General features: G+C 44.0%; 1 long non-coding RNA gene across 1 annotated transcript in view; it reads left to right on the forward strand.

The window, feature by feature from the left end:
• LOC109286248 (uncharacterized) overlaps positions 1–13761 on the forward strand; it is a 440090-nt gene extending 426329 nt beyond the window's left edge. The window contains exons 6-7 of the long non-coding RNA XR_009464105.1: positions 9895–10130; positions 11714–13761. This is a non-coding gene — a long non-coding RNA (uncharacterized LOC109286248). The remainder of the gene's footprint in view (positions 1–9894; positions 10131–11713) is intronic.
• Positions 13762–24670: the final 10909 nt, after the last annotated feature.

A 24670-nucleotide genomic window follows, 5' to 3' on the forward strand; every position in this document is an offset into this window, starting at 1 on the left:
CCAAATGTCAGCTGCAGGCAGGCAGCATGGGGAGGAAGGGAGGCATCTGTGTCCCTTCTTGAATGCCATCAGAATGTACACACAGACCTGACACTTAAACCTTGGAGACCGCCCCCCCTCCCCATGCAAGTGGGCACAGCACCACAGGGTTCAACCAGACTGCTGTGCACAGGCAAGCATTCCTCCTTTCTCCTGCCACTTTGTCTGTCAGCCGCAGGCATCTGTCACCTGCAGGCAGGCAGTGCAGAGGGAGGAATGATTGCTTCTGCCCAGCAGCCGGAACGGGCTCCATGTGTCAGGTCTGTGTGTACATTGTGGGATGCTTCATGAAGGGGTTTGAGCAGGGACACACATGCCTCCCTTTCCCCCCCAGCACTGCTTGCCTACAGCTGACAGTTGTCAGTAGTTGACAGACAATGTGGCAGGGGGAGCGGGGACTGCTTGCCCATACCTGGAAGTCAATCAGGAATGGCCCGGGTGCTCGGCAGTTTCCAGCAGCTGAGGGAGCCCATAGGGCATGATGGGAGGCATACAGGAGCACCCTCAACCTGCTGGCCTCAGCCACAGCAGGCAGTCTGCATGCTCTCCTTCCCCACCACCCAAAGAGTGAATGCTACTGATCTGTTTGCTACTGATCAAATCTACACCGCTTAGAGAAGAGCACATAACAGATCTATTCTTGGGCTTTTTAAGTATCTGTACTTAGCCTAACATGGCAAAGCACCTCTTTCAGCTATCTCTCAAGCCATTTGTATAAAAACTAACTTCTGGTGCCTTCTCAAAATTCTTTCAGGAACCTGTATACCTTCCAGCTTTCATGAAGAATGGAAGTCAATGGACTGAAGTCAATAGGAGCTGGACACATTGGCTCACTGGGAAATAAATAAATAAATAAATACATATGTATATATTTAGCGATCTCTGTCTCTCTATCTCCTTCTCTCTGGTTAGTTTTTATGTTGCTAACCTTGGACCAGAACAGTCCTTCTCAGTTTTTTCTGGTTGGCTTCCTCTTATTCCATGTAAAAAATTCTCAGGGCCCCTTTAGATTTACTTTAAAAGAAAGAGTAAAAAATGCAGCTACAAAGTCAGTGACAAGCCCATGTAATTTATTTATGTGTTTGTTTAAAAAGGCTGACAGAGAATACCTGCTCTTGATGGCAAAAGGTGTAGCAGATGTAAAGGGGAGACACTTTTCTTTAACTTGCAATAAAATGTTCAGCGCATCACAAATCCCTGATATTCACTTGCAACCCCTTAAGATGACATGCTCATGACATTATGTTGCCTCCCAAAGATTCACACATTGTCATGATACCCCTGGAGCAGACCAGAAGTCACTATCTCTACTCCCCTCTCCCCTTTTCCCCACTGCCAGGTCTTGCACTGCTCCAGGGGGAGAATTAATTGTGTCAAGTCAATAACTGGTTAAATGTATGTTTTTTGATATACTGGTTTTGCTATGCTGTTGGAAATGGCACTGGGCATGGCATCAGGGCTCTCCCTCCTTTTCAACAGATCTCATCCACCCACACAAAGCAAGCATAATTTAATTAAATATGATTTTATAGTACAGGAAACCCTCACGGATTTAAAATTGGTGGGTTCAAATATTTGCGGTGCGCCACACCAACCCACGCTCTCTCCCCGCACAGCGTGATGACACTTTGTTACTGTGCTCCGCAAGTAAGGGGTGGTTCGAGAAATTTAAAAAGAGGCACAGCCTACATAATGTGAAGTTGATAGGGGAACTGGCATCCTCAGACCATGAAGCAGCGCGGGATTATCTCCCACAAGTCTAAACAAGTTTTCAACACAGAAGACGCAGTACAGTATTCACGGATTTTCCCATTCGCAGGGATCTCTAGAACGTATCCTCTGCAAATGGCAAGGGTCTTCTGTATTTCTGCTACAGCAAATAACTGACTATTAAAAAAGTGGCTTGTTTTCTTACCTGGATTTGCATATTTGATAGATAGAACCAAAAATGGGAAAAATAAATGGCTTTGACAGATCTCTAGATATAGTACAGAAATGGAAATGGCATTCTATAGCTTGCCTAAGATGTAGAAACCCATACAAACTAAACTGACTAGATGAAGACTAAAAAAGCAAACTAACTATGTATCTTATGTTTTATTATTTTGGTGCAGTGCTTCACACACATGACAGTTCAGGTTAGACTAGGAGGCAAATATCAGTCAAAGCCGTCGCCTACAGCAATGATGGCTCATCTCATACAAAATTCAGTTCATTAAACAAATTCTTAATTTGACCAATATCATCATGTTCAGCCGTGTCACTAAGGCACAGCCCGGGGGTAAGAAATGATCACAAAGATCGTTCTAGAACTGGAACTGCAGGGGTAAACAGCCAGAGGAAAGCACAATCTAATAGTGAAGTTTGGGCTTTGACTATGGAGTGGAAAGAAATGCAGCTACTAGACTTGCTGACTTTTGCTTCTACTGCCCTAGTAAATACATTTTAAATGAACATGGCATAGCTTTTGATCCTTTAGAGATCTATACTTTTCTCCTATTTCTCCACTTGTAAGATGCTGCTTCTTAGTGTTCTGCAATGAAGGCTACTGAATGTTTTCTTTTTTCAATGCAAATGCATTTCTAACTTTCTTTTTCTTTAATTTGGCGATCCATCTTCTAAGTGGCCAGGGACCAACATGCCCAACAGGCTTCAAGGGCCAAGTACCACATGCATGCCTTCTGGTGACTTCACATGGGTGCCTCCTCCCTCCCCTCCCCTCCCCCCCCCCCACATCACTGCACTGTGTGCCTTTGTGGGCATCCTCATCAGATTGCTGCATCATGTGCCCATGTGTCCCAGCCTCACACTCAGCTCCCTCTGCTTTGGGCACAGAAAGCACATGCCAGAAGAGGGGTTGGGGAACCTGGTGACTCTAGCTGCCAGTGGCCAGGCCTTGGGGGCAACAATTTAACCCCTCATGAGCTGCATGAGGCTCTTGGGTCACCAGTTGGACAGCCCTACTTTAACCAAGTGGTCTGCTCATCTTTCATTCTTCTGTATTTTTTCATCTTTTCTTTAGTTTATCACCCAAATACTTAAACACTCCTCTTCATGACAAGCATGTGTAAGCTGGTTTAACTGTCAATATTGTTAAATTTAAGTTAAAAGATAGGTTAAAATAATGTAATATAGTGGTGCTCAACCTACCTGGTCCTATGGGCTGTATGAGTATTGTCGGGCCAGTCTCTAGGCTGGATCCTACAGGCAGAGTCATTCTGAAGGCCTGATACAGCATGAGGTCAGTCCATAGATATGATCCAGTGGTTTGGCTTGGCCCAAGCACTGGGCCAACCCCATGTTCTGGACCCTGCTGTGGACCAACCATGTGCACCGGTGCAATCTTAGTGCATGAGGCCATATCACTTGGCCAATGAGCAGGGCTCTATTGAATTCACAATTTTGAGATTTTCATGGAAACTGCAAATTTGGTTGGCCCCCACAAAAAGTGTGGGAACCACAAAAAAGTACAAAGTTGGCAATGATCCAGGGATGGGGAAGGGGAGGGAGAGGAGGAAGAGAAGAGAGAGCTTTAAAAACAGAAAATGGCAGAAAGCCCTGGCATCCTGAAGCATGGAAGGAGGGGTGGGGGAGAGGAGGGAGACATTTTAGTGGCAGAGGGCAGTGATCACCCCTGCCCTGTGCCTTTGATAGGCTAAGGGACCCCAGAACTTGCACCCCTCCCCAAAGACTGACAGATGACCATCTGTTGATATTCAAGGAGGGGCAGGACTTCCAGGGGCCTTTGGCCAATCAGAGGCCTGCCACACTCCGCTGAAAAAAAATGGCACCTGGCACCACAATCAAACCATGAAATTGGGGGGGGGGGAACTCTCCCAAATTTGGTAGGTCCCTACCTATATGGCTTCCCATCAGTCTAGAAATTTGGCAGCAGAGGAGTGGTGGCAACATTAATTTCTGTGGCTCTGGTAGCCATGGCAGTTAATGCTACCATTACATTCCCACCACCATAGGTGGGATCCTGCTATTTCTACCCCACGGCCAATTTTCCAGACCCTTGGGGACCCCACCGAGCAAGCGACAATTCCACAGACTTGAGCACCACTGATATAACACAGGAAATTATATTTACTATAGCAGTTGGCAGTTTCTTCCTGTGATGCATAAATAAGACAACTTCTATATGTAAGGTTTGTTCAGTTTTGCAGGCTCTGACCTGTATGTTATAAAACATTTATTCTTGCAACCTCCACTCTTCATATTCTAATAAACTTTTCAAAACATTCACTCAGGGGACTGAAATTTTCCATGCTTTGTATGCCTTTAAAAGGTGGATTTATTTTTAAGAAAGTTTAAGAAAAATCCCTTCAGCTGTTTTTAAGTTATACCATATGAGAGAGTGAAAAAAAAAAATCCAAACTATTTCCATTGTTTTAAAGCAAGGGATTTTCTTAGACAGAAAGCTGATCTGAAAAAAGCTTGTATTTGGCACATAGATGGACAGGGTCTTCATGCAGAAGACATATGCCTTAGTTTAATTGGGGAAAAAAATGTAAAGCTAGCGAAACACTCCAGAACCTGCTTATTGATCATGTTCCTATTATTAACAGTGTGTAGTGAAGCCCACATTCCTTTATGATATTACTGGAAAGCCTGGGAACAGTACAGAAAATAATGAGAAGTGGGCTGTGGTCTCAGAGTGTTTTGGAAGCAATTTTTATTAGACAAAATGTAAATGTCTCATTGAAATATAACAGATATATTTTGCATCATGGGCAAGTGAAAATTGTGATTCCAACCTTAGAGTTTCTCCATACAATTGACAGAATGCATTGTAAAACTTCTATGTCTTCAGGTAAAAGGTTTCTCTCATGTTCTTTACAAAGGTACTGCTTGTTGATAATCAGCAGTTTTTTAAAGAACCAAGAAATTAATTAGCAAATCTTTCTTAATTTTAAGTTGATCTTCTGTACAAACAAGAGATACGGGACCAAATCCTAGTTCACTTTACATGCATAAATGGCACTTAGCTGGCTTTCATTTATTCATTTATAGATATGATCTGAATCCTATTTCACATTGAGTGTGGATGTATAAGTATGCACACTGCTACTGAGCATGTTGAGTAGACTGACTTTTGGTCAGACAAGTATATTGCCATACGTGCATATGTGAGCACCAGCCTCAAAATTCTGGCACAACAAAAAGCAAGAGGGCCTCTTAGGTTTTAACTTAATATCTATAGTGATTAAGAGGCACTCCTAGGAACTAGGAGAACAACTCAGACAGGTGCCTGGATCATCCAGACAAGCTTTGAACATGCAACTGTCTGACTTCTTAGCATCATACTCTAACCACTATGCCCAAAGGTTGGTGTTTTCTAGTTTTCTACTTGAAGCTGAGCCACTAAATCTTGCACTTCATAGTCATGGAACAGTGGAGAAGTGTCTGCCCATTTAGAGAAGAGTCCAGGTTAGATCATAGGTCATCTCAAACAACAGCCCTATCACTGTGCCACATAACCTCCAACTTGCTTTCTTCTTCCTGCCCCACATTTCTCTCTCTATTGACTGCCCAGAGGGTTAGAGGAGAGCTGGTGAGGGTTATGTTAGGGACTTCTAAGAAATTTAAAGGGTTAATTAAAAAAAAAGGCACACGTGCAAAATTCTCAAAGTCACTTAGCCTTAGTCCTATTGATTAACAGAAAGATCATACTGGTTCCTCAGGCTACATCTACACATTACACTTAAGGCATGATTTAATCACACATTGGGTGGTTACCCAGCCAATGTTCAACTGATTGAGTAATAAAAAGAGGAATAAGCTAAAAAGTTATTCCAGAAAATATATGTAATAACGTTGTAGCTGCTTCCTATCACACTATTAGTTAAATGCATATCCAGGGACCCCTGCATCTGGGAGCCCCATCAGCTGATCAGAGCTCCTAGCTGGTGTGGGGCAACAAGGCAAGTAAACCTTTGAGCCTGGGATCTCCCCGCTGACTGAACTTCCAGCTGTGGTGCAGGGTGGCAGGGCATACTCCATGCACCTTCATGGAGCAGCACTGCATCTGCTGTGGTCTCTCAGCATGGGTGTTGCCCCATGCACCACCATGACTGGGAGACCAGCTGTTGCAGTCTTCCAGCTGCATGGGTGTGTGGGGTACCCCCACAACTGGGAGTCCTGTCAGTTGAGAGGGCTCCCAGACATGAAAACTTGCTTCTAGCTGGTCCAGGGGAAGCCTGGGATTAGGCTCACCCTGTACCAGCAATAAGATATAATGGGGTCTGATTCATGATTCTAAAATCAAGCCTCCTTTCATACATGTGTGGAATGGCAGGAGGTGTGATTGTGTGGCTCATGCATTAGATTTCATCGCACCTTTACCTGCAAGTGTAGAAGGGTCCTCAGGCATTTCCAATTTAGGCAGAAGCATTCCTAAAGATTAGATTCCTTCCTAAAGTAGGGTGAATAAAATAAATAGGATTACGTGTCTCATCTGTTCCCCTTAATAGATAGAGATAGGGCTTCTGAAAGGCAACGCAGAGACGCCTAAAGGCAAGTGATCCAGTAGGAAATGCTGAGCACCAGGATGCATCTGAACTCCAGTTAGCTCTGGAGCTTTGGAGTTTGACTGGGTGGCACACTAGGGAGCTCTGTCCAGCCATAGTCACAATGGGCTTTTATAGATGTGCTCTGGGAGGTAGGGGTGAGGGGAGCTTGAATTAGAGAGGCTCTGAAAGCTGTTCTAGTTAAAGTGCCCAGAGTGTCATGTGTATCAACATCTCCATGCTGAAAAGTGGTGGTGGGGGTACTTTAAATAAAGCTTGTTTAATGAGCTTTAGTTAAAGTGCCCCCACCACCATTTTTCAGTGTGGGAATGCTGATACATGTAATGCTGGAGTCTGCTGGAGTGTGGTACTTACCATGCTCTAGCAGACTTGATTAATGAAATCTGCTTCGACATATTGTAATTACAGTGCATCAGAGTAGCCTCTCTGCATGTGTGTAGGTGCTCATTATGGTAGTACTGATAGTAACTCTTTCCACTTTTTGCATAATGGTGGTTGGGGAGTTCACTCAGAAAATTGGAGACCTGGCTTTTAGAACTCCCTCACTACAGTACCATTCAAATTCATGTCTCTCATTTCCCAGGATACCTCCATAACCCTCAAGAGAGGGAATAGTTGGAGGAGGTAGCACCTTTCATCCTGCCTCTTTAGCAAAGTGCTTACATAGGAGGAAGTAGTCCTAAGATCTGGTCTCTGCTCCCAGATCTAGTTTTGTGTTTTATATTAGAAAGTCACTGGATAAAAAATAGAAATAAACTAGGTCTACGTTCCGATCTAGAAAACACATGGGTGCTTAACTTCATATACGTGTGTAGTCTCATTGAATTCAATTTTTATATTATCTATATACATAAAGTTTAACATGTACATAAATGCTTGCAGGAATTCATGCTTATCAGGAATTCATGCTAAAAATATAAGTAGGGAAGAACTGAAGATGTAATGAAAGGGAAAATTTACTGAAATATCATTGCATAGTTACTGCTTATTTTTACATAGAGCCAATCACATGGCAGAATTCCAGTTGTGCTGGACATTCTAATATTTTATAATTTGTTTTCATTTCTATTCAGTATGAAAAGTCAAAATATCCTACATTTATATAAATATTTTGATTTTGAAATATTTTGATTCAGGCTGACTTGTAAAATATTTCATGCATATTTTCTTTAGCAACAATTTAAAAATGGCAAATTTGGTATTTTTTTTCTACCAAAAAAAAAAAAAAAAAAAGATCCTGCAGAGACCTCATTAAAATATTGTGATGGAACATTTCTAAGTCTTTCTGGTCTTAGGAATGACCCTACTATGTATTTATCTCTTCATCAATTATGTAAAATTAATATGTACAAAGAAATAAGATAGTTCTGACTTACTCATGTTAGGCATTGGAGAATTCAGAATTTATTTCCAATTAAATCATGATTGTTTTTCAGAAAATGGGGCAAATTAAGACTTCAAATGTCAGATTGCAACTGTATGCCTGTCTTTTGATCCATTATGCCCTTCATTTCACAATAACTTCTGGCATTTCATTCATACCCCATGCAACTCTTGAACCAATGCTAAACCCATAGTCCTTAGACCTTCTCACTCATGAAATTGCTTTTCAGAGGCAGGAGCAAATAGCTCTTTGGTAACAAGTAGCCAAACACGTACCTGATTATTTGTAAATATTACAACCATTAGATGAATGCCCAGGCAGGATATTACAGTTGTATACAGCCTTAATAGACAAACATTTTGGCAAGTTAACCTAACTAATAATGCTTCAGTGATTTGGCTTTCATATTCCTAAAGAATGAATACTGAAAAAAATGAGGAAAGAGTCAAATGAATCTGAAAATGTGTCTATGAATTTCATGTAGCATAGGAGAACAGATTCTGGATACAGGCAGGCCTCGAGTGTGTTGAAAACGAAACCAAAAATCTAAAGTAGTAGTTATACTTGCTTTCCAGCTTTTGTAGCCTCTCTATAACTTATTCTTAATCAGAGAGTTGTTAGCCAGGTTAGTCTGAAGTCAAGTGAAAAGCAGGGTTGATTTGCACTTTGTTGGCTAACCAAAGTATGTATATATATATATATATATATATATATATATATATATATGCAACAGACTGTAACAGAAGGGATTTTTACCCGTAGAGGATGTCCCACGGTGACCTGAAACCAGGCTGAGCCTGAGAGATTTTTGTCTCTCTGAGGACCAGAATGAAAAGTCTGCACCAATTCTGCCTTCAGGCCCTGGAAACAGGGTCCCTGACAGAGCCCAAGACTTTTGCAGCCAGGATGGTTTGGTCACTGAGCTCTAGTGCAGGAAGATGCCTGTTGGGGATAGTTGGGGAGTGGAGGGAGGGACAAACCACTGTGGAGAGATTGCAGGGATCTCACTGGGGGACTTGAGTGGCAAGGTGGAAGGCTGTAGGAGCCGAGCCACCTATTGCATGAGTGAGGGAAGCGAGCAGAGCTCAGAGGCAAGCCCTGGGTCTGATTAAAGGGGAAGCATGCAGGGCTGGGAGTTGGTGAGTGGGCATAGTCCTCTCCCCTTGGAGTAGACCCTGGTGTGGGTTGGCCTTGAGGGGAGACCAGCCTCAGCCAGCGAGAGTGTAGCTGAGGACAACAGCCGGCGGGGGGAGAAGGACAACTAGAGAAGCCCTAACCCCGAGTGTCAAAGAGGGCCGTTGGAGTGAGAAACTAGAAAAGTAGACCACCTTCCCTGTCTGAGGGGCAGAAAGGAGTGTTATGGGGAATAGGTTGTTTATGTTTTACAGGAGGCTGAGCAAGGTCACCAGCTGTTGTCAGGAGTAGGGCCCTGGGGCCATGGAGGGAGTTCCCATTGCACTCACACCTGACTGATCATGCTTGCTTGAACTAAGACATCTTCAAGGCAACAGTAGTCAACTGAAAGACTGTTATTCTGTGTGTCTGTGACAGACCTACCAGGACTGCATCATTTTTTTTACAAAAAAGGGGATGTCCATGTTTTGTTTCTTTTGGGTTTTGGATGCGCATAAGGTTGCCTTACTGTATGGGGAATAGACCTACTGTTGCTTTAGCACAGGTGTGATCACCTACCTATATGTGTATATATGTTGTTACAAAGTTATATATATTTATAAGCGTTGAGTTCATTAGTACTATTCCATAGGTTAATAGAGTTATGAATTAAACCTTTGAATAGGTACCAGTGTATGTATATGAATATAAATACATATATAATATATATCCTTCTTATGTTCCCATGGGGTAATTTCCTACCCCAGACACATATTTTGTGCAGTATCTTAAAGTTAATTAATCCTAATTTTTTTTTCTTTTTAGGACATTGTCACTGGCACTGCAGTGCACCATATCCCCAAAGAACAGACAGCTTACATGAATGGTTTTCTCTCCATGGATGAAAAACTGCCCAGGCGTGAATGTGTTTTTCCATATGGGGTAACAACTTACCCCGAGCCTATGTTAACGCATTGGAGTAACTTGTTACAGTAGTGCAATTTCTGTATAAATGAAAGGCCTAAACCTGTTTGGCCACTTTGGATAGATGCATCTGAAAGGTCAGTATTCATTCACACCTCATTCATGTCCACTTCAGGTATCCATGGTATCTAATGGAGGGCCATCTTCCACTTTGCTTTTGCAGAAGATGTGGTAATCCCTTTTGCTAACCACTTTGTTTGCAGGCTGCAAGGTCATCAAAATACCCTGCCCTTTGCCAAAAAGAGCAAATCCTTTGTCACACCCAAATCCACCTCTACTCTCTTTTCTCATGGCAAAACTGTTTTACATTGCCCCTTTCATAAAATACAAGCTAGTTTTCCCTGACACTGTTGGAAGTGAGGACAAGGAACAAAGGGACAGCAGAGTGTGGCGGTCGAGTGGTAGGCTGGGCTGTGGCCAGTAGCCCCGAAATGGCAGGCGGGTACTTTTGACCAATGGAGCGGAATTAGGCACTGAAGCATATTGGTTGAACAAAGAGATTATTTACTTACGCCGTCGGTGTACACAGCGCAGGAAGAAGAACTGACTTAGGTTACAGTTGCAAATGTGAGCTCTCCGAGTTAGACAAAATGACATGAACGGCTTATCGGGCCGGCAGGGCACGGGGGGTACGTCAGGATGGTCGGTGACGGGGAGTCGTTGGTGGGTGATCAGTCCACCAAGTTCACTCCAAGATGTGCGCGGAGTTCTCCGACTTGGGCGGAAACTGCTTTAACTTTTATATGACTAACAAGCCAATCGCTAGTCACCAAATATGAATAATTATAACCGGCCAATGGTGGTGCGTGTATTTGCATAAAGTTGGTGGGAACTTTTACTGCACTGGGGTTTTCTACCGTAGCAGAAATTCCACTGTGGCGAGAAATTCCACTGTGTTATAGTCAAATCAATTAAACATTCCACTGTGACATGGGCACTCAACTACTGGGTTCTGACACAGAGAAGAAATAGAACAACATCAGACTGCAATACAGCGTACAGTATAGAGTTGCCTTCAATGGTAAAGGCTTGACACCCACCATGCCTCTTTTACCTGCTGTCAATAAGCCCCTGCATGTCTGGTTTCCAAACAGCATCCACCTACATTTGGCTTGCCTGCAAAGGGTGGATGCTGGTCTCTGGCTTCTGTGCCCAGCAGGAGAGGGTGCTACCTGCCCTGCCATAGGGCAGGGCAGAATTGCTTCTGTGACAGCATAGGTGGACAGGCTTGTCTTTGATTGTTATTTACATCAAAAGCTCTGTTATACAGAACCCATGGGGAATGGGGGGTGCCAGATAACCAAATATGCCAGTTACCTGGGCGGCATCTTTGCTTGGTTGGACAAAGATGCCCCTCCCATCATGTCTGCTGCATCAGTGTGCCGGGGAACTGTGCCGCTCCTCCCACCCCTCCCCTGGTGTCAGTGTGCTGGGGGACAGGGAGGAGGCTCGCACAGGCAGCTTTGCCCCAAGCCGTGGCCTGAAGTGGAACTTGGCAAAACCAAACCAGAAGTCCCACTTCTGGTTTTGCTTTTGTCACATCGACTGGCATTGACCGGTATGCCGGTTAATAGAGAATGCTGGTTAATGAAGTTCCAGATAACATGGCTTTTACTGTATATGTAATCAGCAGTAATCAATTTTTTCTTTTTTTCTGCAGTCCAGGATGAGAAGGCAGCACATATTCAGTGCTGAAGCCTGTCTTGCACAGGTAACCAGGGATAACAGCAACACATCCATTGATGAATTCTTATCTCAAGAGCAAGAAGACTGTGTGTCTATGGAAGCTTCATCCAGCTCAGTTGAGGAGGAGTTGGTGCCACAAGCAGCAGTGATGCCAACACTTCCAGTGGGAAAGGGAAGAGGACCAGCCTGAGGCCACCTTGAAAGACCAAGGAGAGCTACAGCAGGATGTGGAGCAGAACCACTGCCACCACCCCCAGAAAATATTGCAGATAATGACATCTTTAGAGGAAGAAATGGCAGAGTGTAGGAAAAAAACTCCACAGCTAATACATCATTGGAAGACAGCCAAGGACATAGTCCATGAAAGTGCTGAGCCAACAAGAGAAAGTAATAAAGGCATAGCGGTGGAAACATTCCCCCTGTTTCTCTTACAAGATATCCTGACTGTTATCATAAGAGAAACAAACAGAGAGGCAGAAAGAAGATTCAGGGAGTGGAATGATAGCCATCCTGAAAATAGAAAGGAATGGAGAAAGCGGAACGAAACAGAGCTGAAAGCCTACATTTGCCTCCTGCTGCTGAGTGGTCTATACCACGGTGGTCACGAGGCGCTGAAGGAGGTTTGGGAGTAATGCACCGGATGTCCTTGCTTCCATGCCACCATGCGTTTAAAACAATTCCATCAAATCACCAACTACCTGAGATTTGACAACAAACTGATGTGAGGAAAGCAGAGTTGTGGACAAGCTTCCTATCTTCAAAGATATTTCGACACAATTTGTGGAGCAGCTCAGGAAATGGTATATTTCAGGAATATACCTGAAGGTCGATGAGCAGCTCATTGCCTTCAGGGGTCGCTGTCCTTCCAGACAATATATGCCCAGCAAGCCTGCCAAATATGGCTTGAAAATTTGGTGGTGCTGTGATGCAGCAACATCATTCCTCCTGTCTGAAGACATCTACCTGGGCAACCAGAAGCTCCATGCCAAGGTAATCTTGGTACCCAGGTTGTTGAAAAACTGGTTCATCCCTGGTACAAGACAGGAAGGAATATTTCAAATAACAATTTCTTTACAAGTGCTGACCTGGCAAAAGACTGCTACAGCAGGACTTGTCCTATGTGGATATGGTTCGGAAAAGCAAGGATGATATCCCAAACAAAATGAAAGCATATGGAAGAAGGGAAACTTTTTCATCCATTTTTGCTTTTGATGGAGAACTCACCCTAGTTTCCTATGTTACAAAGAAATCCAAAGTTGTGCTGTTGCTGTCAAGCATGCACCATGACCTGTCAGTGGGTGGAGAGCAAAGAAAGCCAGGTATCATCTATGACTACAATAAAAACAAGGGTGGGGTGGATAACTTTGAACACTTAGTCCATATGACCACCTACAGATGGAAAATCAACAGGTGACCAATGACAAAATGTGTCAATATGCTGGATGTGGCTGCCATTGCCAGCCTCATCATTTGGCTAGGCCACAAAGAAAACTAGAAACAAAGATCACATTTAAGAAGACAGCGCTTTTTTTTTGCAGGAGCTTGAAAAACAGTTGATCATTGGACAAATAAAATGAAGAATGATGGATACACGTAAGCTGTCTACGTCCATCAAGTCTGGTATGACAGCCCTAAATTACAAATTGCCACAACACACCCCAGTAGAACCTTCTGCAAGCATGAGTGGATGTTGTGCTTTTTGTCCAATGACAGATGACCGGACAACCTGGAAACAGCATGAAGATTGTAAGTGGTTTGCTTGTGTGCACCACAGTATATCATTACTGCTCTGTGAGGAATTCAAAATTTAGTTAAAACAGTTAGGAAATGTTTTTGGAAGTAATTGTTAGTTTGAAACAGTCTGAACTGCAGACTTAGCAAATTGTTCATTCGTGTTTTGAAACTCTAAAAGAAGTTTAAATTTTGTTCCTAGTTCTAGTTAAATTATATTTTGGTTTGAAATCATCATAAATACTCTTTCAAACAATCTGTATTTTTAATAAATAGTTTTTTGTATATTTATACTGTTGTCACTGGTTCCATTTTCTTCATGCGGGTGGAGAAACAAGTTACCCCATGAGACCAACAATGTCAAATTGCAGGGTAACAAGTTACCCCATGAGAACAGCAACAGTTATGGTTTCATGAGAACAGATGAGGGCTATATATGTATGTGTGTGTGTGTGTGTGTACATATATGTATGTGTGTGTGTAGATAGATAGATAGATAGATAGATAGATAGATAGATAGATAGGAATCCTATCTATCTATCTATCTATCTATCTATCTATCTATCTATCTATCTATCTATCTATCTAATATGTATGGATGTATGCATATATATATGTACATATGTATGCATGTAAATATCTGAATATAAATGCATACATATCTATATATGTATTGCAAGTAATAAATATTGTAAATAGTTATCCATTCTTTCAGAGTGCTGTTACAGAAGGTATCCCCGTACTGAAATCCTGAAGTTCATTATTAGCCCAAATGAACCAAAAGAACAAGCCTAGGTGGTGCCCCAGGGTTCCACAAATTGCCACTGGCAGCAGTTAGAACCCCCCCAGTGCTGTGTTTCCTATATATATAAGTGCCTTCAACATGGTATCCCATCCTATTCTCATAAACAAATTGAATGGCTGTACCATAGATGATTACACAGTCATGTGGGTGGCAAACTGGCTTAAGGGTTGTACCCAGAGAGTGATGGTGGGTGGGTTAGTATTGACCTGGAAAGATGTGGGCAGTGGCATCCCCCAAGGCTCAGTCCTTGGGCCGTTGCTGTTCAGGATCTTTATCAGCGATCTGGATGAGGGTGTGGGAAGCTCTCTGTCCAAATTCACAGATGTCATGAAACTATGGGGCAAAGTAAATACACTAATGGGAAGAAACCAAATGCAGGTGGACCTGGATAGGTTAAAGAAGTGGGCAGAGAACAATAGGATGCAGCTCAACAGGGAGAAGTGCAATGTGCTTCACCTAGGGCGAGGGAATCACCAGCAAACCTATAGGCTGGGGGATGACCCTCTCACCAGCACAGTGGTGAAAAGAGATCTTAGAGTCATTCTCAACTCCAAGATGAATAAGAGTCATCAGTGTGATGAAATAATTAGTAGAGCTAAACGCACTTTGTCATGCATTAGCAGGTGCATCACGAATGGGTCCAGGGAGGTGATGCTTCCCCTCTATGCAGCACAGGTCAGGCCACAGATGGAGTACTGCATCTGATTCTGGACACCACAATTCAAGGGGATGTGGACAACCTTGAGAGGGTCCAAAGGAGGGTCACTCAAATGGTTAGAGGCCTTAAGGGAGGCCCTATGAGGAAAGGCTGAGGGACCTCGACCTTTTCAGCCTCCACAAGAGAAGGCTGAGGGGGAATCTTGTGGCAGTATACAAATTCACTGGGTGGTGGGGGCAACAGGGAATAGGAGATGCTCTGTTTACCAGAGCATCCCTTGGAATAACCAGGAACAAAGGCCACAATCTGATAGAGAGTAGATTTAGGTTGGAGATCAGAAATAACTTCATGGTTAGGTTTGCAAGAATCTGGAAGGGGTTTCCAAGGGAGGTGGTGCTCTCCTCTACCTTGGGGGTCTTCAAAAGGAGACTGGACAAGCACCTGGCTGGGGCCACATGACCCCAGCACTTTTTTCTGCCATGGGCAGTGGGTTGGACTCAATGATCCATTGAGGTCCCTTCCAACCCTAGCATCTATGAATCTATAAGCATAATTAGATCAAACTGGATTTTGAGAAGCATTTGTCTGGTAATATAACAGAAGACAACTAATATACAACCTGTAGCATCTCACAAAGGACGATTATCTCTTATCAGTGCAAAGGAACTCTGTAATAGGCTATCTGATTTCACTGCTGCATTTTATGACATGTCAGAAAAGCTCTCTTTTTCATACTAGGTTGTTACTTGGATTTTTCTGCAAGTGATTTAGATAGATACAAAACAGCTTCCATCCTTTAAGCCATGCAAAAACGATAGTTTTAGGGCAGTCAGTAGAAACCATCAATCACTAAAGCTGAAATGAAAAGGATACTTTTTTACAGATGTGATGTCAGCCTGCCCACCTCCTGGCTCAGAAACAATTCCACAGCAGAAGTTTAGAGCTTTGGTTTCATTCTTTTTGTTTCTCCATGCTATCTCCAAGCTTTTTTTTTCTGGACTTGCTGTTTCATTCCACCCTAATTGTACAGTGCTGTACATAGGTATTTTAAAGCAAACTACAGAACAGATATTTTGTTTTCACAGTATTGTATTTTAAGCCATGTGCAAAATAATGTTTTTCTTTCTACTAATTGTGTTATTTTGTCTCACACCTGTCCAAGAATTGAAAAAGCAATGTACTGCAATGATCCCAAGGGTGGTACACAATTTGCGTACAAATTTACAAATTTTAGACATTAAAAGCTGCTCACAATAATATTTCTTTATTTTTATGGTTCCAGATGAGAAATTACTTGATTTTGCTAGCAATAAAATAAGAGAACTAAAACATTCAAAGACCCATTTGTGGTAAAGAAATAAGAAAAGATATGACCAAATACCAACGTGAGAGCAAGTCGTGCTCATAGCATGGGGAGGAGGCGTGATGGGCATGGTTAGCAGTGTTCCCGCTCGGGCTGATTGGCAGGGGGCGGGCAGACGCTGCCCGGTTAAAAGGGGAGCGTGCCAAAACAACGGGGGGGACCCACGTAATATCAGAGAGGACTGATCACCCTTGCCGGAGGTCCTGCATCCGCGAAAACCTGGACGGCCCCATCACAGTCTGGTATACCACCTGAGTATGCTTGAGAGCTCCCGAGGAATTGGCAAATTAGATTCCAAACACAGCTGTACGAGATTGTTGTCTGAATAGCGAGTAAAAGCGATTTTTTCTTATCTCACTGCCTCCCCGGTGTGTTTCTGTTGACGGAGGGAGGGACAGAAGAAGGAGGAAAGGCCTGAACCCTTTTGTCCCTGGCCTACTTGAATAGATTGGGCTCAACCAACCATAGTTAGGTTGCACATGGCGACGAGGATGGGATGTTTGGGGCAAAGGGAAAATGAGGAGCGAATTGACCAATTAGTCTGGCATTGTCCGTGGCGAAATCATCACCGACCTCCGACCACGGACGCCGATGATTTAGGGGCCCACGTGACGTACCATCACACCCGGTGAGGTGGGAAGATCGGGGGCTATGTCTCCATTCGCCCGACTGAGGGTAGCGAGGAGCCGCTTAAGGAACGGGTTGTGTTTGGCCTTAGCCCCGTAGCCCTAGGATGTCTCCTCGCTAGCCCCGCGGTCCTATACCGACTACCTGATACAGCCACGGAGGTACAACTTAGCCACGTTAAGCCCGCCAGCATAAATGATTGCACCCTTGAGACCGATGGGCGAGAGGCTATAGAAATGCAATTGCAAACGGCGAGCGTGGAGTCACTGGAGCAGGCAGTGTGGGGCTCCGAGCCAACGCTCCAAAATGGCGCCGGCCGCATGGCACTACAGCTAGAAAATGGCGCCGGCCACGTGGAACTGCTGCCGGAGGATGGTGCCGGGGAGCATGAGGAGGGCCCATGGATTCCCCTAGGAGGCAGGCCCATCGTGTCATCGTCCTCGGCCCCGCCCCCCGGAGTGATGCTGAAAGAAAACCTGCCTCCCTGTGAGGGAGAGAGATTGTATCCAGCGCTCCCAGCAGAGAGAGAGGAATTGTACCGGGTGCTTCCACCCAACGCAGTTAACCCTCTTCTGGCCGCAATTCACCCGATAGTGCCTGTCAAGCAGGTCACTAATGCACAGGGGGCAACCCGCACCACCGCCACACATGCTCGGCGCGGAGAGGCGGTGACGGAGGCGGCGGGTGCCTGCCGGGGTGAAGCTCGCTCTGATGCTGCTACTCTTCTGTTTCTGCTGCAGTGCCTTAACTGGACCGATTGTTGATCCACACATAACAGCAGTTTGGGGAAAAAATGTCACGTTAAAATGCATAATTGATATAAATGGAACAATAACACAAATCCCATGGGAGAAGATACATGGTAAAAGTGCACAAACTGTTGTTGTATATCATCCTGAATATGGGTTTTCTGTTCAAAGAGAATACCATGGAAGAGTGTCATTTAAAAACTCTTCGCTTATCAATGCAACAATCAACTTAAACAATGTCAGCTTCTCTGATGCAGGAGAGTATGTATGCAAAGTAGTTACATTCCCACTAGGAAATGCACAGTCGTCAACAACTGTAACTGTATTTGTTGAACCCACTGAGAGTCTTATAAAGGGACCAAACTGTTTAATAGATGGTAAAAATCAGACAGTAGCAGCAATCTGTAGCAGCCACTGGGAAACCTGCTGCAGATGTTGGTTGGGAAGGAGGCCTTGGTGAAATGGAATTTATAGATTCATAGAAGTTAGGGTTGGAAGAGACCTCAATAGATCATCGAGTCCGACCCCCTGCATAGGCAGGAAAGAGTGCTGGGTCTAGATGACCCCAGCTAGATGCTTATCTAACCTCCTCTTGAAGACCCCCAGGGTAGGGGAGAGCACCACCTCCCTTGGGAGCCTGTTCCAGACCTTGGCCACTCTAACTGTGAAGAAGTTCTTCCTAATGTCCAGTCTAAATCTGCTCTCTGCTAGCTTGTGGCTGTTATTTCTTGTAATCCCCGGGGGCACCTTGTTGAATAAATCCTCACCAATTCCCTTCTGTGCCCCCGTGATGAACTTATAGGCAGCCACAAGGTCGCTTCTCAACCTTCTCTTGTGGAGGCTGAAAAGGTCCAGTTTCTCTAGTCTCTCCTCGTAGGGCTTGGTCTGCAGGCCCTTAACCATATGAGTGGCCCTTCTCTGGACCCTCTCCAGGTTATCCGCATCCCTCTTGAATTACGGCGCCCAGAATTGCACGCAGTACTCCAACTGCGGTCTGACCAGTGCCCGATAGAGGGGAAGTATTACCTCCTTGGACCTATTCATCATGGATCTGCTGATGGACGATAAAGTGCCATTGGCTTTTCTGATGGCTTCATCACACTTCCAACTCATGTTCACCTTGGAGTCCACTAGGACTCCAAGATCCCTTTCCACTTCCGTGCCACCCAGCAGGTCATTCCCTAGGCTGTAGGTGTGCTGGACATTTTTCCTCCCTAGGTGCAGCACTTTGCATTTCTCCTTGTTGAACTGCATTCTGTTGTTTTCTGCCCACTTGTCCAACCTGTCCAGGTCTGCTTGTAGCTGTTCCCTGCCCTCCGGCGTGTCCACTTCTCCCTATAGCTTTGTGTCAACTGCAAACTTAGAGTACATTTCACTCCCTCGTCCAAATTGCTGATGAAGACATTAAAGAGTATCGGTCCAAGGACTGAGCCCTGCGGGACCCCACTGCCTACACCCTTTCAGGTCAAAGCTGACCCATCCACCACGACTCTCTGGGTGCAACCCTCCAGCCAATTCACCACCCACCGGACTGTGTAGTCATCCAAGTCACAGCCTCTTAACTTGTTCACCAGTATGGGGTGGGATACCGTATCGAAGGCCTTCCTGAAGTCTAAGTATACGACATCCACCCCTCCTCCTGTGTCCAGGCATTTCATAACCTGGTCATAAAAAGAGACTAGATTGGTCAGGCACAATCTGCCTGCCACGAACCCGTGCTGGTTTCCCCTCAGCATAATTTGTCCTGCTGGCCTCTCACAAATGTGAGCCTTGATAATTTTTTCAAAGACTTCGCCAAGGATGGAGGTGAGACTGACTGGCCTATAGTTGCCCGGGTCCTCCTTCCTCCCCTTCTTGAAAATGGGGACCACATTGGCCCTTTTCCAGTCCTCCGGGACTTGGCCCGTGCGCCACGAGCATTCAAATATTCCCGCCAGTGGCTCTGCAATGATGTTGGCCAGTGCCTTCAGCACCCTTGGATGGAGCTCATCCTGGCCTGCCGACTTAAAGGCATCCAGTTCTTCCAAGTGACTCTGCACCATCTCAGGGTCTACGCATGGAAGTCCGGTGCCTTGCTGCTGCCTCTCTACAACTCCAGTGAGAGACTTGTTGTGCCCCTCGCTTAGGAACACTGAGACAAAGAACTCATTGAGGAGTTCAGCCTTGTCCCCCCTGTCCATCACCAATTGTTTCTGCCCATTTAGCAGGAGTCCTATTCCTCCCTGGGCCTTCCTTTTACTTCCTATATAACTAAAAGCAATTTCTTGTTGTCCTTTACTTGGGATGCCATCCTCAGCTCCATGATAGCTTTGGCCCGTCTAACTGCCTCCCTACAAGCACGAGCAGAGGAGGTATATTTGTCTTTGGTGATCTCTCCCTGTTTCCACTTTTTATGTGCTCCCCTTTTGGCCCTTAGGCTGCCCTGGATGCAGTTTAGTTCAACTTCCTTTCCAAATGAAACAGTGACAGTTGTAAGTCAATATAAAATCATTCCTACCAGATTTGCAAGAGGAAGACGTATAACTTGTGTTGTAAAGCATCCAGCTTTAAAAAAGGAAATAAGATATTCTTACGTACTAGACATCCAATATGCTCCTGAAGTTTCAGTAACCAGCTATGACAAAAATTGGTTCATTGGAAGAAAGAATGTTCAGCTTAGGTGCAATGCTGATTCTAATCCACTACCTATGGAATTTACCTGGACCAGGCAGGATGGGCAATGGCCTGAAGGCTTACTGTCTGTAAACAATACTCTGCATTTCAACAGCCCACTAACCTATAATCATGCTGGGACTTACATCTGTAGGGTGACAAATTCCCTTGGTCAAAAAAGCGATCAAAAAACTATCCACATATTAGATTCTCCTACTACTACCATATGACCACCCAGGGTTCCATGGCATCCCTCAACTGATGACATCACAGGTTTAGCAACAGAACTTCCAGCATCAACCTTGCCAGCAATGCAGGAAGACAATGGGGGTACCATCATCGGTAGTACAATGGGTGGAGTTCTATTTGTAAGCATTTTGGTTGGAGTTGTCTGCTATAGGAAAAGATGGACGTTCCGTGGTGATTACTTTGCTAAGAACCACATTCCGCCAACTAATATGCAATAACGACTGAAAAAGGAGATGGTCGATTACCAACCTCGGCTTGCCATGGATGACTGACTTATCGCCTTGTTGTTTTCCCAGTTTTGTGGCGAGTTCAATTGTTGCCACTTTTCCTGTTTATTTGTGTGTGTGTTTATTTGTTTCTCTCTTAAAGCAGTCACACCCACACGCACAATCTTAGTTCATCATAATTGGCTAAGTCAACACAGTTACAGGTTAGTACATGTTATTAATGAACCCCGAGTTTTGTTTTCCAGCCCGAAGCGGCATGAAGTCGTCGATGCATAACACGATGTGAGGTTTGTCGCCGTGAGTGAACCCATTGGCGATGACCTCCCGGCAGAAACGTCATGCTGGATCTAGACAGACTTGATTAGACTTAGTCATTGTTTAGTATTTTATTATATACCTGTATCAGCTGTCTGTATTTGAAGGGAGTTCTTGAGCCCAACCATGCTCGAATTTGGCATTTGGTCAAGGGGGCATGTGGTAAAGAAATAAGAAAAGATATGACCAAATACCAACGTGAGAGCAAGCCGTGCTCATAGCATGGGGAGGAGGCGTGATGGGCATGGTTAGCAGCGTTCCCGCTTGGGCTGATTGGCAGGGGGCGGGCAGACACTGCACGGTTAAAAGGGGAGAGCACCAAAACAATGGGGGGGACCCGCGTAATATCGGAGAGGACTGATCACCCTCGCCGGAGGTCCTGCGTCCGTGAAAACCTGGACGGCCCCATCACAGTCTGGTATACCACCTGAGTATGCTCAAGAGCTCCCGAGGAATCGGCAAATTAGATTCCGTCAAGCGAGCTGTAGTTAAATTGCCCCCACCACCATTTTGAAGCATGTGGACACTGCTATAAGACACCCAGAGGCTGGCTGGATTGCACTAATTAGCGTGCTTTAGAAGACTATTAATCGAGTCTGTTCCAATGCACTATAATTAAAGTGCATAGGAGCAGCCTCCCTCCATGTCTACAGGCACCCCAAATGTCTGAGATCCATTAATGATTGCTTCAAACATGTACTAAATCATCCTGTACTATTAATGACCCATGGCTATCTGAGAACTTCTAAAGAAAATAGAAGTATAGAGACATATTTATTTAAGCATAAAGCATGTAATACAATACAGTACAATACAATACAATACAATACAATATTTTACTAAGTCTTTCACACTCTTCAATAGTACATAATTATGTGTTCTGAAATATTAATGAGATGATAACATACAAATGACTTAAAAAACCAAAATGTCACTATCAGGTAGAAAGGCATTAGGTGAAAACATCTGGGACCTCTTCCAGTTATTATTTGCCAATGTGGATTTAGGTTCTCTTGTGCAGTCCTATTCCATCCTTTAAGAATGCCTGAAAAAACAATTAATGCAAAAGGTGGATGGGTCCTCTTCCTCCTCATTACTTTTCATCACTTAGTAGTCTTAAGGCTAAGATAATGGTTCATTACAAATATGGAAATGTCAGCTATTTTTTAAAGAGTCGAACAGGGTGTAAGATGACTGTTTTTAGGTACCTAAGTCCACTCAATTACTAAGGGTGGAAGAGCATCTAGCCCCTAGATTATTTGAGTGGGCAAGAACAAGAACAGGAATAAATGTAAACACTATGAACATCAGAACTGCCATTCTTGGTCAAACAAAGGTCCCTCTAGCCCAGTATCCTGTCTCTAACAGCTGCATGTAGCAAAGTCTTTACTGAAGCAAATAAGAAAAGAATTTGTAGACTGTAATAGCTTCTTAAATTAAATTTAGGACTGTCAGAATCCTGATCTAGCTCAGAATTTTATATCTTGAACCCATCTCTGAATATGTGTAGAACACATAGAAAACACAGTGGAATTATAAGCAGAAGCGCATCTGATTTTCTCTTTGGGATCCAATTATTTTACATTATTAACATGTATTAGACATATTATATCAGAGATCTCTCTATTCTCTAATGCCTTCCTTGCTGGGGCTTCTTCAACTGCTTGAATCTGCTATCAATTTTGCTTTGACCGCAGTAAATGTTGAAACTCTCAGTTATCATAGGTCAGGAACAGGCATTCATTTCTAATAGTAGAGATATCTTGAGAAAATTCCCTCACTAGAAATGTTTCTGGGAGAGGGAGCAGTACAGCCATTAAGCCTGCAGCTGTCTTCTCTCCACTTCTCTTCACGTCTTCCCTAGACTAGGACCTAGGGAAGGTGTGGGGAGCAAAGTTAGTCCACTCCTCCCATTCTGAGGGTGGGGATGAGAGAGTGGATTGGCAGAGAAAGTCTCCCAGTACTTCCCCAGACTGGGAACACCCAGGTCTGGGGAATGGGTGTGGTGCCTTTCCCTGCTACTTCACTCCTTTCCCATGGACCAGGAGGGGACTTGGTCTGCAGAAACATGGAGACCAAGTCCTGAGGACAGCTTTCCCAGTCTTCAGACTTTTCAAACACATGGGGACAACCTCACCAAGCCCAGACCCTGGCCCCTCCCTTGCCAATCCCAATGTCTTCTTGGCAGTCCCCAGTTCGAAGACGAATTGGGGAGTGGCTGCTGTTCTCCTTTCTGGACCAGTCCAAGAGGGGAAAAAAGCATTAGGGCAAAGCCCGAGTCCATTCCTCAAAACAGACATTCCTTGGCCTAAGGAAGAGGCAGGGAGCATTGCCCTGCTGCTCCCCTCCTCTCCTGGGCCAGACCAGTAACAGAGCATACATCCAGGTGAGCTATTTTCTCTTGCAATGGAAGTTGACACCTGGAAGATCTTTGTCCTAAAAGGGCATGTTTTCCCCAGGAGAAACTGAATAAACACTTTTCCACTTGTTATTTCTACCACGAGAATGGTGATTCTCCTAATAGAAATGTAAATGCCTTTACGTGGCCAAAGCCAGATACTTTACCTTGCAGAAAACACCGATTTGCTCTAGTTCAGTTCTATGACTGCTTAGTGCACATGCCTAATCAACTTTTCCTTTCGCTGTTGCTACACACTGACAACACTGCAATTCTGTAAACAAATGGGAAGTCACAGAACATATCAACAAAAACAAAATGAATGTGTGACTTCACATTCCTGAAAACGGGAAGGAGAACAGTTGCAAAATCATGAGCTGATTTGAAAGGATGGTTCACAATTCACAGTGAATTTTACTGATAGGCATAAGAGAATCAATTTTGGATGGATTTTTAGAGCTCATATGTTCTAGTCCTGTCCTCAGATTTTACACATCTCAAGACTGTATATCACACAATATTTGATTTCTTGAATTAACATGACCAACACATTCTATATCTACACATACCTACAGAAAAATCATCTTTGGATAATCTGTTTCTAGAGATGATGTGGATGGCCTCAGGGCTCCTTGGTATATGTACTAAATAAACACTGTATGTCTCCTTACCATGTTACTTTTTAAATAAAGGTCATTCATTTATTATCATAATTCCTGTTCAATGATCTTCTGTGTTTACATGATAAATCTGTTGATGCTACTTAAATCTTTTTGTAAATTATATTTTGAGTGTTTCTCACTAGTTTTGTTTTTAAGGGAAGATTCAAACAAAACCTTGTAAATCTGATGCATGTAGATTTGAAATGGAAAAGCCAGTGTTACTGAGATGCTTCTGTTTCAGGTTTGCCACCAATGTTCTTTTATATTTCCCCTAGTTGCAGTTTCCTCTGGGCCCTGCTCTGGCCCCATCTTGCTCTCTCTTCCCTTTCCCCCACCTTTGACCCCATTTGTGCCTTTCTCCTCCTTTTTTTCTTTATAAGATAATCAAAAGCTTTGCACCAATTTCTAGATATAATGCAGGAAGATCTCTGACTCAGATGATTCATTTTGTTCATTTTGATCAATTTATTTACTTTTGTGGTAATGGGATAAACA

This window comes from Alligator mississippiensis, chromosome 1, assembly GCF_030867095.1.
Source record: "Alligator mississippiensis isolate rAllMis1 chromosome 1, rAllMis1, whole genome shotgun sequence".
NCBI lineage: Eukaryota > Metazoa > Chordata > Crocodylia > Alligatoridae > Alligator > Alligator mississippiensis.